Here is a 20,302-nt window from a genome sequence, read left to right as displayed (position 1 = left end):
ACTAGATCACACGGATTTAATTGACATTTACTGAGCATTTCACCCCAAAACTGCAGAATATGCATTCTTCTCCAGTGCACATGGGACATTCTCAAAGAGAGATGACATATTAGGACATAAAATAAGTTTCTACAAGTTCAAGAAGATTGAAATCATATCAAACATCTTCTTGGATCACAATAGTATAAAACTAGAAATCAACTAGAATAAAAACACTCAAAAACATTCAAAGACATGAGGTTTAAGAGCATGTTTTTAAACAATGAATCGGTTACTAATGAGACCAAGGAATAAATTTAAAAATTCCTGAAAACAAATGAAAATGAACATACAAGAGTCCAAAATTTATGGGACAGACAAAAGCAATCCTGAGAAGGAAGTTCATAGCACTCCAGGCCTATCTCAAGAAACAAGAAAAATCTCTAATATACTATCTAACCTGACAACTAATTGAGAAAGAGAACAACAAGAAAAGCCCAGAGTAAATAGAAGAAGGAGATCATAAGGATCAGAGCAGAAATAAATGACATAGGGACTAAAAAAGCAATATAAAAGACCAATGAATCCAACAGTTTGTTCTTGGATAAGATAAAGAAGATTAATGAACCTTTAGCCAGACTCATCAAGAAACAAAGAGAGAGCACCCGAATAAATGAAGTCAGAAAGGAAAGAGGTGAAGTAACAACTGACACCACAGAAATTCAAAGGATCACAAGGGAATATTACAAACAATTATGCCAACAAATTGTACAACATGGGCCAAATGGCCAAATTCGTAGAAACATACAATTTTCCAAAAGTGACTCAGGAAGAATCAGAAACTCTGAATAGACCAATAACAATTAATGAAATTGAAGCAGTAATCCAAAAATTCCCAGCAAACAAAAGTCCTGGACCAGATGGCTTCACAGGGGAGTTTTACCAAACATTCAGAGAAGAACCAACACCCATCCTCCTCAAACTATTCCATAAAATCCAGGAGGAAGGAAGACTTCCAATATCCCTGATGAACATAGATGCCAAAATCCTCAACAAAATATTAGCAAATTGGTTCCAGGAATGTTTTAAAAAGATTATTCACCATGACCTAGTGGGATTTATTCCAGGGATGCAAGGCTGGTAGAGTATCCACAAATCAATAAATGTGATACATCACATAAATAAAATGAAAGATAAAAATCATATGATCATATCAATAGACACAGAAAAAGCATTCGACAATATTCAGCACCCATTATTGATAACAACTCTCAGCAAGGTGAGAATAGAGGGATCATACCTCAACACAATAAGGGCGTATATGACAAACCTACAGCCAACATCATACACAATAGGCAAAAACGAAAAGCATTTCCCTGAAAAACAGGAACAAGACAGGGATGTCTGTCTGCTTTCACCACTCTTATGCAACAAAGCACTGGAAGTCTTAGCCACAGTGATCAGACAAGAAGAAAATATAAAAGGCATCCAAATAGGAAAGGAGGAAGTGAAATTGTCATTATTAGCAGATGACATGATATCGCACATCGGAAACCCTAAGGACTCCACCAAAAAGTACTAGATTTAATAAGTGAATTTGGCAAAGTAGCAGGATACAAAAGTAACACCCAGAAATCAGTGGCATTTTTATACACCCAAAATGAAGCCTCAGGAAGAGAAACTAAAAACACAATCCCATTTACCAATGCAACAAAAAAATAAGATACCTTGGAATAAACTTAATCAAGGAGCTAAAATATTTCTACTCAGAAAACTACAGGACATTGAAAAAAGGAATAGAGATTAAAGATGGCTGTGGACTGAGTGGAACCTATACTGACACTCTCCCGGGGCCAAACTGGAATTACAACAAAAATTTAGAAAAACCATCCTGAATAATCAGCTGCAACTGAAGATGAGCTGGAGGCACCCTCATAACCAAGGAGGAAAAGTGGAGACCGCATAGAGACTGGTAGGAAGTGCGGAGGCATGAGAGGGCTTGGGACAGTGTTAGTGTAGCTTCCGCTCAGTCTGCAGCCAGCTTTAATCTCAGAGTTACTTTTTTTAAAAAAATATATCTTTATTGATTTCAGAGAGAGGAAAGGAGAGGGAGAGAGAGAGATAGAAACATCAATGATGAGAGAGTAATTGATCGGCTGCAGCCCGCACGCAACCCGGGCATGTGCCCCGACCGGGAATCGAACCCTGATTGCTTGGATCCTAGGTCGACACTCAACTGCTGGGCCATGCCTGGCCGGGCATCATAGTTACTTTTTAAGTGTACTCTTCCTCCACTATCAGGATCACCTTCATATTACTCATAGTTTCTCTTTCTTTTGCCTTTCTTTTTCTTTCAGTAATAAGCCATGCATTTTGGGTATTAGCATGTATAGTTCCAGTTACATGTATGCAGGAAATTGCATATAAACCACCAAAGCAGCTCCAGGTGGCTTCTTTAGAGAGTTTTCTCTCTTTCTTCTGTTGGAAAGATTGTATGAGAAGCTGGCTGGCTACCTTAAGTCATGCGTAGTGCTAGGTACGAGGTGAGTGAGTTTGTGGTAAATCTTGGGTGAATTCTCCTTTTCTCGTGTTGCTCAGGCATGAGACTGCTAGACTTTTGTGAGTTTATGTGGCTCTTATTTTCTCAGCTCTGAAAGATTATGGGGGATTTATCTCTATCACCTAGAGGTTGACAATCCTGCTCTCCAAAGGTTTGCTATCGGATTTTGTCACATCAAAATCCGATAAGTGTTTGGGCCGGTGTGGCTCAGTTACTTCATTGAGTCCCATGTACCATGAAGTTGCTGGTTGGATTCCTGATCAGGGCCCATGCCCAACTTGCAGGCTCGATCCCCAGTAGGGGCCATGCAGGAGGCAGCGGACTGATGTTTCCATCTCATTGATGTTTCTATGTCTCTCCCTCACATTCCTCTCTCTCTAAAAATCAATTTAAAAAACATAGACAGTATAGATGCTTGAGATAAGCCTTCCTTTACTATGTCTTGTATTCAAAATATGCCATGAATTTAGGAAACCACGTGTTTAAGAAATTTCAGAGTAGGTCTCCAGCCTCCCACAAAGCTCTTAAATCAAGTAATTGTGACTTGGGGGAAATGGCTGCAAATTAGAGGCCCTTTGATGTCTAATTTGTGAGTCAATCTAAACCTCAGCAGTAACAAAGAACACAGGGGAGTTCTCTTTCTCTCAGAGGAAGTCCTCTAACTGGGCTAAGGCTCAGTTCACATCCATTATTGCCAATGTCTCAGAAGAAAAATGAGGGGCAAGACTGAGAGCTTTTCAGAATTTTTTCCCTCCCTGAAATTTTAGTTCATCTCCACATTGCTTTCTCAGCTCTTGGATGTCCATAAAATAAATTCGTAGAATATAATTTGGATTTTCTGGTTTTTATTTTATTTATTCATTTTTTTACCAGAGAAAACATGGTTGTGGAGATTCATATGTCCTTCAGAGAATGGTAGGGTTTTTTTAAATATCCATTTTATAAGAAAAAGTACAGAGCGGGAGAAGATGGCAGCCAAATAGGCAGAGCTTGCTTTCACGTCCTCCCCGGGCCAGACTGGATGTACATCTAAACTGGGGAACATTCACCTGGGATTACCAGCTGAGGCCCAGCTGAGGAGCAGACAGACGTATATCAAGGAAGGGCAGAAAACACTAGGAGACTGATAGGAAGGGCGAGGTTAGGAGAAGGGCTGACTCAGCTTCCAGGGGTGGCAGAAGAGTGTAGTGGGATCTCTTGGCTACGGGAGGGTTATTTCCCTGAGAAGATCCAGGGCTGGAACCTAGCCTGGCCTCCATAGCTTGGAACACCAGAGCCAGGACCAGGTGCCCATGTGAAATCCAGCTGTTACAGTATAATACGAAGCTAGGAAAATTCCAGGACTAGTGGAAGAGGGAACTAAGACAGATAGTCAAACAGCAATTTTGTGGCCACCTGGTCAATCCTATCTTCCCTAAACCCCAGACACTCAAGGGAAAATGGTGTGCATTTCTCCTCCCCATTCAGAGGGTAGATAGCTTAAGTCACCCTACTGAGAGACAGATAACAAAAATCTGGTGTAAAAAGTGTTAAAAGCTTTCATGTCAGACTCCCCTCTGTGTTCTCCATTATACTAGGATAATACTCTGTCGGTTGAGATGTGTCATAAAATGGAACCACACCACAGAGATAACCATGAGTTACTAACAAGCAGATGTAACGATTGCTCCTAGGACTGGGGATCAAAGGGAAGAGATGGGATTATTAGAACCTATGCCTTTGGAATAAGTCCCATGGACCTAAGACTAGAACCTCGGAGGAGAAGGTTAGCCAATCTGGTACCGAAACCTCAGGTGCAGGACTCAAAGATCTGGCACTCTGAACCCTGAGGGCAACATGCTTGCTAGCTGTGCTGGTTTCTCTGAGCCCGACAGTATTTTGGTACTGATAGTTACTAAAATATATGTAAATATACGAAATTATAATTAGAACATTATATACAGTGGTGTGCAAAAGTAGGTTTACAGTCATTTGTATGGAAAATAATACAGTAATTAGTCAATAATAAAAGAATAAATTGTGCTTCACATACTCACGGCTATAAACCTACTTCTGCCCACCCTTGGGTTATATATAGTAATAATGTGCAGACTGAAAGTTACCATCTTCGTAAAGGCTAGAGCTGTTGATGAGGCAGGACTGGTATGAACAGTAATCCAACACTTCCCAGGTGTCCAGTCTCCCTCTAGTTGCCAGCTATTGAAGAAAGTAATAATGAGAGGACTGGCAAAGGAGAAATTTAATTAGTATGTTTGCATTCCCTGTGCGACAAAGCAGAGTACAAATGGGAAGGATGGCTGGAACTGAGACAGCAAATTAAAAGCACATAAATACACATTATCTATTAGCTGTACTTTCACTCAGGAAACACAGAAAGACAAATCCCAGGAACAATTAAACGCTAACATTATTTAAAATAATGGAAACTAGACCTATTCCAGGAATTCGGATATTTTGCTAATTGTTTAATGGCCAATGTTTTATGATGCCAAAGAATAAAAATTCTCAGATTATGTCAGTGGTCTGTGACACATTCTGTAACATTTCTGCAGGCAGGACACTAAAACTTAGCATATGGGAAATTGGATAAGATTGGGTTTCTTTTCTGAAACTGTAAATTGTTGCTTTTCTTTCTAAAATGCAGTATAACATTTCACTGTTCTTCCTTAGATGAAACTGTAACATCTTGCACCTCTTTAGATGAAACTGAAATATGTTGCTCTTCTTCCTTAGGTAAAGGCGTGACATTTACTCTTCTTATGTTTTTCCTTGTGGGTTTTTGTTAACTTCCTTCTGGTCTTTTTTGCCTTGCATACAGCACCAAACTAGCAAGCATAATGCAGTAAAAAAAGGAATCAACAAAAGTAGTAGCAGGTTAAACTTCTCTTTTCCTTTTCTTTGCAATTTTCTCCCAGGGGGTGGGCCACTATCAATACTACCTCCATTGCCTGCTTTCAGGCAGAAGGGAGGGTTCCACTCATAGTGGCAATGGCAGTTTTCTCTGTTGTTGCAGACCCCATTCATATTGCAGGTCTTAGGTGAACAATTTCTTAACAGAAGTGACGTATGGACACACTTCCTTTCAACACAGATATGTTCTTTACCACACTCTGTACCATCTTTCACATCACCTATGTCAGATATGGTCATCCCCAAGTGGTAGTCTGTACCCCAGCATGTGACGCCATTGAAGCGAGTCCAATGCACTGTAGAATGATCTATCAGTCGGGGAATTTCTGTCACATTTTCACACTGAATCCTCCCACACAAGATATCTGAGATGTTACATTCTATATATGCAGCGTTCTTGATACCACAGTTACCAAAACGGTCACCTTGTGTGTTCATTTGCATGTAGCAAATCTGATTTGCACTCTTAGCGTCTTTGCCAAAAATGTTCCTACACTGTACTTGACGGTTATTGCATCTCTTTTCATAGCAGTGGCCACCGCCCTTACATGGGATCCCATTCTGCACATACACATCTTCTGGACAATGGTAGGATCTCCCATCGCACCACTCTGGGAGATCACATTCATTTTCCTCTATTCTACAAATTTCACCTGATCGCAGAATCTGGCAGTCTCTGCAACAAAGCCCAAAAGCACAAGCAGCCCCACGTTTGAGAGTGCAGTTTGTCATACAGCATGGATCTTTCATACACAAACTTAAAGTGCCACAATCACACTCTTCTCCTTCTTCAACTACACTGTTTCCACACTGTTTAAATGTGAAGTAGTTTACATTATTTCTAATGTATGTACAGTTTGTTATTGACATGGTATTCGCGAAGCCAGCAAAACTGCAGTTGCTGAATTTAGTTGCCATGAGTAGTTTCGGAACCATTATGCAGTGTTTTGCTGCACATACACAATATTCTTCATCATGACTCATACCCAAATTATGACCAATCAAATGTGCCAGTAGATTTGCAAAAGTGTGCCAATTATCTCTAGTGAAAACTCCAACCCCACAATTTTTTTGTGATTCACATATTCTTCCAGTAAGGCTGTGGCCAATAGAAAGACCAAAAGGAGCCTTGAAAATAACCTGTGCAGCATCATGGGGTATGCGATCATTAAAGCTATATGCCTTCCATATGCCAAAATCCTGCAGGAAATTTCGTATAGTATCATTTCTAAGAATGATGTCTTTTTCAGTCCAGATCTCAATTCCTGCTAAAGCCACAAATACTTGTAATTGATCGTAATACATAGATAATTCATTGATAATTAAGAATATTTCATACTGCACCTTTGAGGTGTTACTTTGGAGATGAAGATATCGATCGTGGCCCACCACCACTGCTAGTTCAAGAACCCGACTGTGAGTCCACCAGCCTTCCACCCCACTCTGCATCAAAGTGAAATTAACACTCTCTTGAAATTTCAATTGTTGTGCTATTTCTTCATCTGTCAGTCCACATCTCATGGGTGGAGACTGTATTTCCTCACTGTCCATCTTAGATATGAAATGTTCAAATGTAGTAGAATGTCTTTTGGGCTCTATTAAATAAATAATGTCATTTGTCTGTAATATTCCTTGAAACCCCCCCAAACAGGTACTGAGGATAACCTGGGATTCTGGGTCCCCCTCCACATAACCATGGTAGTAGCAGTCATTCTGGACAAAAGGCTGGTCCTCAATGAGAGCCTCCTGGTCTGTGTAGGTGAACACTGGGAGCTGCTTGGACAAGAAAAGCTTGTTAACTTTCATGTGGACAATGTGCCTCTGGCCCCCAAAATGCAGGCTGTAAGTGAGCCAGCCTGGGGGCTGCATGCGGCTGGCATGCCTCTTGGGAATCACCACTTCTGCGGGACCGCGGTGTTGGGAGTTCACAACCAGAGACCATTCATATGAGAACAGAAGCACCCACAGCCAGAGTGGCAGGAGAGTGTTCTTCACATGCACCAGGGCCTCAGTCACAGCCATTATGGAGCCACCATACACAGCCATTGGTGAGAGGAAAATGGGACGGGTGGCAAGCATCACTGTTCTGTCTTGTCCCTCTGAGCTGGGTATTCAGCATTGACTTTGAATCTGTTCTCTGGCAGGGTCATCAGAGCAGCACACTAAAAGAGAAAACAAAAAGAAGAGCAGAGACTGGGTCTGGGATTATGAGCAGGCGAAGGTGGAGGGGGAAGAGAAAGATAAGAGTAAAAATAGACTAGTGTTTGGCTCAAGGAATCACTCAGAATATTGCATGCACTTTCCCATAAGGAATTTTAAGGCAGCCCGACCAGTGTGGCTGCATTGGCCGAGCATCATCCCATGCACCAAGAGGTCACTGGTTTAATTCCTGGTCAGGACTCATGTGGGCCCTATCCCCAGCAGGGGCTGTGCAGGAGGCAGCTCATACATGTTTCTCTCTAATTGATGTTTCTATCTCTTTCTCCCTCTCCCTTCGTCTCTCTCTAAAAGTCATTATAAATATATTTAAAAAAAAAAGAAATTATAAGGCAGTGTGAGACTGTGGGTGTACCAAAAACAGTGGTGATTTATAATAGACTGATGCTTATTGAACCTAGATGAATAACACACAGTGATTAATGATAGTTGTTTAAATACATGAACATGTGTGAACATTTTCACAATATATATATATAAAACAAAGGGTCTTAATGGAAAGATGAACATATCCCATGTTTGAGAGAGAATCTCAATTTATGCCTGTATTGTTATTGATTTGGAATAAGTATTAATGTATAGGTTTTCTTTTCAATTTTATCTTGTTTTTATTATTATTTTAAATTAATTTTAATTTTCCATCACGGTTGACATACAATATTATGTTAGATTTAAGAGTAAGCCCCAGGATTAGACCTTTATAACTTATTAAGTGATTATCCCGATAAATCTCATACCCATCTAACACCACACAGACTTATGACAATATTATTGACTCTATTCCCTTTGCTGTACTTTACATCCTCATGTCTATTCTGTTACTACCAATCTGAACTTCTTAATCCCTTCACCTGTTTTACCAAAGCCCCCAACCCTCCTCCCATCTGGCGACCATCATAATGAGTTTGTTTCTGTTCAGCCTGTTCCTTTATATGTATTTGTTTTTTTATTTTGGATTCAATTGCTGATAGGCATGTATTTATTGCAATTCGATTACTGATATTCTTAATCTTTCTTCTTCCTCTTCTTCAAGAAGACACTTTAATATTTCATATAATACCGGTTCAGTATTGATGAAATCTTAACTTTTCTTTTCCAGGAAGCTATTTACATATCCTTCAATGCTAAAGGATAGCTTTGCTGGGTAGAGTAATCTTGGCTTTTAGCCACTAGAAATATTTCTTGCCAATCCTTTTGGCGAGCAAAATTTCAGGTGAGCAATCAGCTGACAGTCTTGTGGGAGCTCATTTCTTTTCTCTTGCTACTTTCAAGATTTTTTGTCTTTAACCTTTTCCATTTGGATTATGTTGTGTGTTGGTGTGGGCCTCTTTGGGTTCATCTTGTTTGGGACTCTCAGTGCCCCTTGGACCTTTATTCTATTCCTTTCACCAGGTTAGGGCAGCTTTATCCAACACCGGTGGGAGGGGAGAGCTGGCAGACCAGAGCTGGTGGGCAATAAAGAGGCAGTTTTCTTTGAAAATCAAGAGCACAGCATTTTCATTTGAAGCTACTCACCTGAGAGTTCAGTGAAGGAGGGCAGTGGAGACTGAAGGTGCCTGAGGAGAGGCTGGGGCAGGACAGAGGTGGCCAGAAGATGTGCATGTGGTCACACCCCAGCACACTGTAACAGCACTCTTTCCTGAGAGGCTATAACTTCTTCCAGAAGCCACAGCTCAGGCAAAGGAAAAAACCCTACCTTTGGTGGTACAGCCTGCCACAGCCTCAGAAGCCCTGCCTGCCACATACTGCATCTAGACCTATGCTGAGGTCAAGCCTAAGAGTTTGAACAGACTCAGTCACTGGTGTGGGCATAGAGCTGACTGTCCCACTAACCTGGGAACCTGTCTGTTGCTAGGCCTTCACAGGAGAGCTGATTGAAACACCAAGTTCCCAGCTGATCCCACTGGACTGTATACAAGAAAATCTGCCCAGCCGAGGGCAGGGACATATTCTGGGACACTCTCAGAGTAGCAGCTCTGGGAGAGGGAAATACACCCATCACTTTCCTTGAAATCTGAAGGGTACCTACTGTCACAGGAGACCCAGAGGTTTAGACTCCTGATCAGGTCTAAAGCCCTTTCAGAAACAGACTTTTGAGTGATTAAGATTGCCAGCTGGCTGGCAGGTGAAGGCAGGCACAGGCAGAGCCCAGAGAACATGGGGAAGTTTGCTGACCCATCCCTGGGTCCCCTGCTGCTAACAAACCAGCCTTAGAGTGCAACCTGGCCCCTCCCACGTGCAGCCAAGTCCTGAAAAGAAAGACACAAACTGTGCATTGCTTGAAGTCAAGCAGGTTGCTGAGGGCCAAAGGAGGACAGTTTCTGAGAATGGTTAGCACCTAAGTACCTCCTGGGGAGTCCAGAATTGGCAGACAGAACAGTCAGCCTCAGTCATCAGAAGAGCAGGCTCCAAAGGGAAGACCCAGGAGGCACTAACTGCTCCTGAGTTGAATGATACTTTTCTTTTTTGCCCTTCTTATCTTTCTTGTTTATTTATTTGTTATTATTTTAGTCTCTTTTTTGTTTTATAGATCTAATTCTCTCCTCCCTTTTCTTACCCTATTTATTCCTCCTTTTCTGCTTTCTCTTTATTTTTCTTTTTTTATTTTTTGTCTCTCTGCTTTCTCCACTATTTCCCTTTTCATAATTATTTTCTTCCTCTTTTCTTTTATACCATTTCCCTTCTCCTGTCTTTATTCCCATTTTCTTTCTTTCATTCTGCATATTCATATTCCTTTTTCTTCCATTACTTTCTCCTCATATTTTCTTTTCTTCTATTATAGTTCTCATTTCTCCTTCCTAATTCTGTCTTCATTTGTGTGGGCTTTTGTTGTTGTTGGAGTCTTGTGTATGTTTTTGTTTTGTTTCTCATTTTGTTTTTTTCTGTCAGCACCTGCACAACAACTCACACAATGTGTTCAGAGCTGAGCCTCACAGTTTGCCAGTCTGAGAGGAGATTCCTCCCATGAGTGGGACAACAACCTTCAAGACCCTATTAAAACAGGAGAGTCCAAATAATTCACACAAGGAAACTTCCTAGACCATACAGCTCAAGAGATTTAAGAGACTGCACCACTGGGTACCACAAATCACTTACTACATAAGGCCACACCAAGAGGGCTGCGAAGCATAGCAATTTGATATAATACATAAAAACAAATACAAAGGAACAGCAAAAATGGGGTGACAGAGAAACAACCCTGTAATGCACATAAAAAAAGGAAACTCCAGAAAGTGAGCCAAACAAAATGGACGCAAGCAATCTGTCAGATATAGAGTCAAACTAATGATAATGCCCTAGGATCTTTGTGAGAATTTCAGAAAACTTGGAGGGGCTATAATAGCATGAAACATGAAATTGAAACCATAAATAAAATCAGTTGGAAATGAAAAATAACATCTCTGACATCAAGAATATATTGGATGGGATCAAAAGCAGATTAAATGAGGAAGAAGACTGAATAAGTGACATGGATTGCAAGCTAGGAAAATGCACCCCATTCGAGAAGCAAAAAGAAACAAGAATTAAAAAGCAGGAGGATAATTTAAGGGAACTTTGGGACAACATGAAGCAGAAAAACATCTGCATCATAGAGCTGTCAGAAGGAGAAGAGACTGAGCAAGGAATACAAAACCTGATAAAAGAAGTGATGACAGAAATCTTACCTAACCTGGTGACGGAAAAAGTCACACAAGTTCAGGAAACGCAGAATGCCAATTAAGATGAATCCAAAGAGACCCACTCAAAATCACATCATAATAAAAATGACAAACATTAAAGATGAAGACAGAATCTTAAAGGCTGCAAAGGAGAGACAGAAAGTGACCTACAAGGGAGTACCAATTATAATGTCAGCTGATTCCTCAAAAAAAAACCCAGTTCTGGCCAGAAGGGATTGGCATGAGACACTTAAAGCAATGAAAAACAAGGACCTGAACCCAAGACGAATCTATCCAGCCAGTCTATCTTTTAAATTTGAAGAGGAAATAAGAGCTTTCCAGACAAAAAAAACAAAGAATAAAGTATTACCTTACCACCAAACCAGCACTGCTGGAAATGTTGAAGAGGGGAGAGCTTTAAGAAGAACAAGAAATTGAGAGTGAGAGAACATAGATATAAAGGCAAAAAAAATGGCAGTAAATAAGTGCTTATCAATAATGATCTTAACTAAATGGATTCAGTGCTCCAATCCAAAGACATAGAGTAGCTGAATAGATAAGAAAACATGACCCATATATATATGCTGCCTTCAGACAACCTACCTTAGAACAAAAGATATGCCCAGATAGAAAGTGGTTGGATGGAAAAGAATTTTCCATGCTAATGGAAACAAAAAAATTAGGGGTAGGAATAGTTATATGTGACAAAGTAGATATGTAAGCAAAGGCCATAAAAAGAGACAAAAAAGGCCTCTACATAATTCTAAAGGTATCAATACAACAATAAGATATAGACCTGGTATATTTATATGCTCTAATATAGGAGCACCATAATATAAAAAAACATTTTTGGAGGACATTAAGGGAGAAATCAACAGCAATACAGTCATAGTAGGGGACTTTAACACCCCAGTGACATCACTGAATAGATCTTCCAGGCTAAAAAATCAACAAGGAAACCGAGACCATAAACAACCCACTAGATCAAATGGATTTCATTGACATTTACTGAGCCTTCCACAACAAAGCTGTAGAATGTACACTCTTCTCAAGTGCCCATGAAACATTCTCCAAGAGACCACATTTTAGGGCATGGAATAAATCTCTACAGTTCAAGAAGACTGAATTCATATCAAGGAACTTCTAGGATCACAATGGCATGAAACTATAAATCAATTACCATAAAAATACTCAAAAATATTAAAACACATGGAGGCTAAATAGCATGGTATTAAACAATGAATGGGTTACCACTGAAATAAAAATAGAAATAAAAAACTCTCTGGAAACAAACAAACATTAGCACTCAACAACCCAAAATCTATGGGACACAGCAAAACCAGCCCTTAGAGAGAAGTTCATAGCACTACAGGCTTACGTCAAGAAAGAAGAAAAATTCCTAATCAACTATCTAACATGACAACTTAAAGATTTAGAAAGAGAATATAAGGAAAATCCAGAGTGAGGAGAAGGAAGGAATTAATAAAGATCAGACAGGAAAGAAATGACATAGAGACTAACAAAACAATACAAAGGATCAATGAATCCAATAGCTGGTTCTGTGAAAAGATAAACAAGATTAATGAACCTTTAGCCAGACTCATCAAGAAACAAAGAGAGAGGAAGAAAATAAGTAAAATCAGAAAGGAATGAGGTGAAGTAACAACTGACACCAAAGAAATACAAAGGATTGTAAGAAAATACTATGAACTACAATACGCCAACAAGTTGGACAACTTGGACAAAATGAACAAATTCCTAGAAAAGCACCATCTTCCAAAACTGAATCAGGAAAAGTCAGAAAACCTGCCCGGCCGGGCGTGGCTCAGCAGTTGAGCTTCGACCTAGGATCCAGGCGATTGGGGTTTGATTCCCAGTCAGGGCACATGCCCGGTTGTGGACTGGATCAATGACTCTCTCATCATTGATGTTTCTATCTCTCTCTCCCTCTCCTTTCCTCTCTCTGAAATCAATAGAGATATATTAAAAAAAAAGAAAAGAAAAAGAAAACCTGAATACACCAATAAGTACTGATGAAATTGAAGCAGTAATACAAAAACTCCCAGCAAACAAAAGCGCTGGTCCGAACGGCTTCACAAGGTAGTTTCATCAAACCTTCAAAGATGAACTAACACCAATCCTCCTCAAACTATTCCATAACATCCAAGAGGTAGGAACACTTCCAAACTCCTTTCACAAGGCCAGCATTATCCTAAATCCAAAACCAGTTAAAGACACTACAAAGAAAGAAAATTACAGGCCAATATTTCTAATGAGCATAGATGCTAAAATCCTCAATAAAATATTAACAAATTGGATCCAGCAATATATCAAAAAGATCATACAATATGACCAAGTGGGATTTATTCCAGGATGCAAGGTTGGTACAATATTGGCAAATCACTATATGTGATGCATCACAGAAACTAATTGAAAGATAAAAATCACATGATCATATCATTGGACACAGAAAATTTTCCACTAATTCCCACACCAATTTTTCATAAAAACTCTCAGCAAAGTGGGAATTCCAAGTGAGAGATCATACATCCACATAATAAAGGCCACATATTCCAAACCTCTAGCCAACTTCATACTCAATGTGCAAACACTAGAAGCACTCCCTCAAAGAACGGAAACAAGGCAGGGATGTCCACTTTCACCACTCTTACTCAACATAGTACTGGAAGCCTTAGCCACAGCAATCAGAGAAGTGGAAAAAATAAAGGCATCCAAACTGGAAAGGAGGAAGCAAAACTGACATAATTTGCAGATGACATGACATTATACATAGAAAATCCTAAGGACTTCACTAGAAACAACTAGATTTAATAAACGAATTCATTCAGGAATGTAGTAGGATTTAAATTAACACCCAGAAGTCAATGGCATTTTTATGCACCAATAATGATCTCAGAGGAAGAGAAACTAAAGACACAATCCCAGTTACCATTGCAACAAAAAAAATTAAGACACCTTAGAATAAACATAAGCAAGGAAGTAAAAGACCTGTACTCAGAAAATTACAGGTCATGAAAAATAAATAGGTAAAGATAGAAACTGGTGAAAAACTATGCTGTGTTCGTGGATTGGTAGAATTAACATCAATAAAATATCCACACTACCTGAAGCTATATCTATAGATTCAATGAAATCCCCTTTAAAATAGCAACGTCATATTTTATAGATTTAGAACAAACACTTCAAAAATTTTTATGGAACCAAAAAAGACCCTGAAGAGCAGCAGCAATCTTGAGAAAGAAGAACAAAGTTGGAGGGATCACAATACGGGATATGAAGTTACATTTCAAAGACACTGTAATCAAAACAGCTTGGTTTTGGCACAAGAACAGGCATATAGGTCAGTGGAGAAGAACAGAGAACCAGGAAATTGACCCAAGCCATTATGCTCAACTAATATTTGATTGACAATGGAAACAAGAGCAGACAATGGAGTAAAGTGAGTCTCTTTAATAAATGGTGTTGGGGATATTGGGCAGGTACATGAAAAAACATCAAAGTAGCCCGGCAGGGCGTGGCTCAAAGGTTGAGCATCGACCTAGGATCCAGGCGATCAGGGTTCGATTCCCGGTCAGGGCACATGCTCATGTTGTGGGCTGCAGCCAATCAATGACTCTCTCATCATTGATGTTTCTATCTCCCTGACTCCCTCTCCTTTCCTTTCTCTGAAATCAATAAAGATAGATTTAAAAAAACAACAACAAAACATCAGAGTAGACCAGCAACTTACACCAGACACATGAATAAACTCAAAACGGATAAAGGATGTAAATTAAGTGTGAAACCATAAAAATCCTGAAAGAAATCATAGGCAGCAAAATATCAGACTTCTCAGGTACCATAATTTTACAGTTATAGCGCTTAGGGCAAGAGACACGAAGGAAAAATTTAAAAAATGGGACCCCCTCAATTAAAAAGGTTTTGCATAGCAAAGGAAACCAGCATCAAAATGAAAAGGGAACTCACTGTATGGGAGAATATATTTGCCAATGATACATCTGATAAGGAGTTAAATTCCAAAATACATAAAGTATTCATAGAACTCAACAAAAGGAAGACAAAGAATGTAATTAAAAGCTGGGAAGGAGACCTGAATGGACACTTCTCTAAAGAGGACATACAGCCTTAGCTGGTTGGGCTCGGCGTTTAGAGCATCGGCCCATGGGCTGAAGGGTCCCTGTTTTGATTCTGGCCAAGGACACACACCTTGGTTGCAGGCTCAATACCCAGCCCTGGTGATCAGGGCAAGTGCTGGAGGCAACCAATCCATGTGTCTCTCACATCGATGTTTCTCTCTCTCTCTCTGACCGTGTCTGAAAATCAATGGAAAAAATATCCTTGGGTGTGGGTTAAAACAATAAAATAAAAATAAACAGGACATACAAATGGCCAAGAGACATATGAAGAAAAGATCAAGGCCACTAATCCTTAGAGAGATGCAAATTAGAATGACAGTGAGGTATCTCCTGGCAGAATGGTATCATCAATAAATCAACAAACTACAAGTGCTGGCGAGGATGTGGAGAGAAAAAGAACTCTAGTGCACTGCTGGTGGGAAGGCAGAGTAGTACAACCACTATGGAAAACAGTGTGGAGTTTCCTCAAAAATTAAAAATGAAACTGCCATTTGACCTAGTGATCCCACTTCTAGGAATATATCATAAGAAGACAGAGAAACCAATCAGAAAGAATATACACACCCCTATGATCACAGAAGCGCTGTTTACAATGGCTAAGATCTGGAAACAGCCCAATTGCCCATCAGTAGATGAACAGATAAAAAAGGTGTGGACATTGACACCATAAAATACTATGCAGCTGTAGAAAAGAAGGATCTCTTACCCTTTGAGACAGCATGGAGGAACGTGGAGAGTAGTATGCTAAGTGAAATAAGCCAGGCAGAGAAAGACAAGTATCATATGATCTCACGTATATGTGGAACCTAATGAACAAAATAAAATCATGAGCGAAATAGACCCAGAGATATTGAGGCATGCAACACTGTGAAGTATTTCAGGGGGAAGCGGAGGGTGGGTGGGGGAAAAGGTTAAGTGAAAAACATATGTATATATGCATAACCCATGAACATGGACAATAGTGTGGTGAAGGCTTGGGGAGGGGTTGGAGCTGGGCGGAGGAAGTTGTGGGGTGAAAAATGGGGACATCTGTTATACTTTCAACAATAAAGGTAAATTTTTAAAAAGTACAAATTGATCCAGTGGCAAGTGTTATTTTCTCTTTCCAGATTTTGAGGAAATTCTGTCTAAGAGCAAGCCATGTCCACAAAGTGTTCCAAGCAGTGGTGTGAAAAAAGTTAAAAGCTTCTGATGTCAGACTCCCTTCTGTGTCCTCTATAATACTAAGATAATGACCTGTCAGCTGAGATCTGTCATAAAATGCAACAACATCTCAGAGATAGCCATGAGTCACTAACAAGTAGATGTAACTATTGCTCATAGGACTGAGGATCAAAGGAAGAAATGGGATTATTGGAATGTACGACATTGGAATAAGTCCCATGGATCTAAGACTAGAATTCCTGAGGAGAAGGTTGGCCAACCTGGTACTGAAACCTCAGGGAGTTGGTGGAGAATTGAAAGATCCCCTTGAAGACTCTAAACCTGAGGGAAACATGCTTGGTAGCTGAGCCAGTATCACTGAGCCTGATAGTACTCTTCGTTCTGATAGTTACTAAAAAATATGTAATATGTATAAAATTTTAATTATAACATTATATACAGAGGTAGGGCAAAAGTAGGTTTACCATCATGTGTATGGGAAAGAACACAATAATTAATAAATAATAAAAGAATAAACTGTGTTTTGTATCCTCACAACTTTAAACCCACTTTTGCCCTCCCCTTTATTATATATAGTCATAATGTGCAGCCTGAAAGTTACTATCTTTGCACAGCGGGCATGGCTCAGTGGTTGAGCATAGACCTAGGATCCAGAAATTTGTGGTTCGATTCTCGATCAGGGCACAGGGCCATTTTGTGGGCTCGATCCCCACCCAAGGGGCGTGCCGGAGGCAGCCGATCAATGCATCTCTCTTACCATTGATGTTTCTATCTCTCTCCCTCTCTCCTCCTCTCTCTGAAATCAATAATAATAAAAAAAGTTACTATCTTTGTAAAGGCTAGAGCTGTTAATGAGGCATGACTGATTTGAATAGTAATCCAAACACTTCCCAGGTTTCCAGTCCCCCTCTAGTTGCCAGCAATTGAAGAAACTAGTAATGAGAGGACTGGCAAAGGAGAAATTTAATTTGTATGTTTGCATTCCCTGTGTGACAAAGCAGAGTACAAATGGGAAGGATGGTTAGAAATGAGAGAGCAAATTAAAAGCACACAAATACACATTATCCATTAGCTGTACTTTCACTCAGGAAACACAGAAAGACAAATTTAATGAAAAATTAAACACTAACATTATTTAAAATAATGGAAACTAGACCTATTCCAGGAATTCGGATATTTTGCTAATTGTTTAATGGCCAATGTTTTATGATCCCAAAGAATAAAAATTCTCAGATTGTGTCAGTGGTCTGTGACACATTCTGTAACATTTCTACAGGCAGGACACTAAAACTTAGCATATGGGAAATTGGATAAGATTGGGTTTCTTTTCTGAAACTGTAAATTGTTGCTTTTCTTTCTAAAATGCAGTAGAACGTTTCACTGTACTTCCTTAGGTGAAATTGGAACATCTTGCACCTCTTTAGATGAAACTGAAACATGTTACTCTTCTTCATCATGTGGATCTGCAATATTCTTATCTTCAGGCTGGTCTTTCTTTTCATTCATAAACCAAAAAATTAAAAAGCATAATACAACAACAACAAAAAATCAGTGAAAGTAGTAGCAGGCTAAACTTCCCTTTTCTTTTTTCTTGTAATATTTCTGGAGGGGGTGGGCCACTATCAATACTACCTCCATTGCCTTCTTTCCGGCAAAAGGGAGGGTGCCACTTCTGGTTGCAATGGCAGTGATATCTGTTGTCGCAGACTCCATTCATATTGCAGGTCTTAGGTGAACAACCAGTTAGCAAAAGTGGCTTATGGACACACTTCTCTAACACACTCTGTACCATCTTTCACATCACCATTGCCAGATATGGTCATCCCCAAGTGGTAGTCGGTGCTCCAGCACGTGACGCCATTGAAGCGAGTCCAATGCACAGTAGAATGATCTCTCAGATAGTGAATTTCTGTCACATTTTCACACTGAATCCTCCCACACAAGATATCTGAGATGTTACATTCTACATATGCAGCGTTCTTAATACCACAGTTACCAAAACAGTCACCTTGTGTGTTCATTTGCATGTAGCAATTCACATTTGCACTGTGGGAGTGTTTGCTAAAAATGTTCCTACACTGTACTTGACGGTTATTGCATCTCTTTGCATAGCAGTGGCCACCGCCCTTACATGGGATCCCATTCTGCACATACACATCTTCTGGACAATGGTAGGTTGTCCCATCGCACCACTCTGGGAGATCACATTCATTTTCCTCTATTCTACAAACTTCACCTGATCGCACAATCCCGCAGTTTTTGCAACAAAGCCCAAAAGCACAAGCAGCCCCACGTTTGAGAGTGCAGTTAGACGCACAGCATGGATCTTTCATACACAAACTTAAAATGCCACAGTCACACTCTTCTCCTTCTTCAACCACACTGTTCCCACACTGTTTAAATAAGAAGATGTTCCCTGTATTTGATTAAATGTACATACAGTTTCGTCTTGCAATGGTGTTCATGAAGGCTGCATAACAGCAATTGCTGAACCTACTTGCCCTTACTTGTACTGGATACATTATGTAGTGTTTATGTTCACTTACACAAGTTTTATCATCATGATGCATACCACAATTATGACCAATCTCATATGACACAATATATGCAAAACTATGCAAATTATCAGTCATGAAACTTTCAACCCCAGTATTATGATGTAAGTTTCATACTTGTCCAACATAGCCTAAGCCAACAGTAATACCATAGTGTTTCTTTACAAAAGCATGTGCAACATCATGGGGTAAGCGATTATTAAAGCAAAGTGTCTTCCATCTGGAAAATGCATCCAGGAGAGCACCTATGGTCTCTATAGTAACAGGTTTTTTTCTGTCCAGATCTCCATTCCCATTAAAACCGCATCAACATCCAGTGGGTCCAAAAACTTATCTATTTCCTTGACAACAAGGAATATTGCATATTGCACCCTTGAGGTGTTACTTTGGTGATGAAGATATCGATTGTGGTCCAGCACCACTGCCAGTTCAAGAATCCGCTTGTGGGTCCACCAGCCTTCATACTCACTCTGCATCAAAGTGAAATTAACACTCTCTTGAAATTTCAATTGTTCTGCTATTTCTTCATCTGTGAGTCCACATCTCATGGGTGGAAACTGTGTCTCTTCACTGTCCATCTTGGATATGAAATGTTCAAATGTGGTAGAATGTCTTTTGGGCTCTATTTAATAAACAATGTCATTTATTTGTAATATTCCTTGAAAACATCCCAAACAGGTGTTGAGAGCAAACGGGGATTCTGGGTCCCCCTCCACATAACCATGATAGGAGCATTCCTTCTGGACAAAAGGCTGGTCCCTAAGGAGAGTACACTGGTCTGTGTAGGTGAACACTGGGAGGTGCTTGGACAAGGAAAGCTTCTTAACTTTCATGTGGACAATGTGCCTCTGGCCCCCAAAATGCAGGCTGTAAGTGAGCCAGCCTGGGGGCTGCATGCGGCTGGCATGCCTCTTGGGAATCACCACTTCTGCGGGACCGCGGTGTTGGGAGTTCACAACCAGAGACCATTCATATGAGAACAGAATCACCCACAGCCAGAGTGGCAGGAGAGTGTTCCTCACATGCACCAGGGCCTCAGTCACAGCCATTATGGAGCCACCATACACAGCCATTGGTGAGAGGAAAATGGGACGGGTGGCA

General features: G+C 40.1%; 2 pseudogenes; both read right to left on the bottom strand.

The window, feature by feature from the left end:
- Nucleotides 1-5,192: 5,192 nt before the first annotated feature.
- On the bottom strand, nucleotides 5,193-7,495 carry LOC148093299 (disintegrin and metalloproteinase domain-containing protein 20-like; annotated as a pseudogene).
- Nucleotides 7,496-18,086: 10,591 nt separating this feature from the next.
- Nucleotides 18,087-20,274, bottom strand: LOC148093298 (disintegrin and metalloproteinase domain-containing protein 25-like; annotated as a pseudogene).
- Nucleotides 20,275-20,302: the final 28 nt, after the last annotated feature.

This window comes from Miniopterus natalensis, chromosome 4, assembly GCF_054644295.1.
Source record: "Miniopterus natalensis isolate mMinNat1 chromosome 4, mMinNat1.hap1, whole genome shotgun sequence".
Classification (NCBI taxonomy): domain Eukaryota; kingdom Metazoa; phylum Chordata; class Mammalia; order Chiroptera; family Miniopteridae; genus Miniopterus; species Miniopterus natalensis.
Note: the sequence above shows the minus strand (reverse complement) of the source record. Positions and strands in the feature narration are given on the sequence as shown.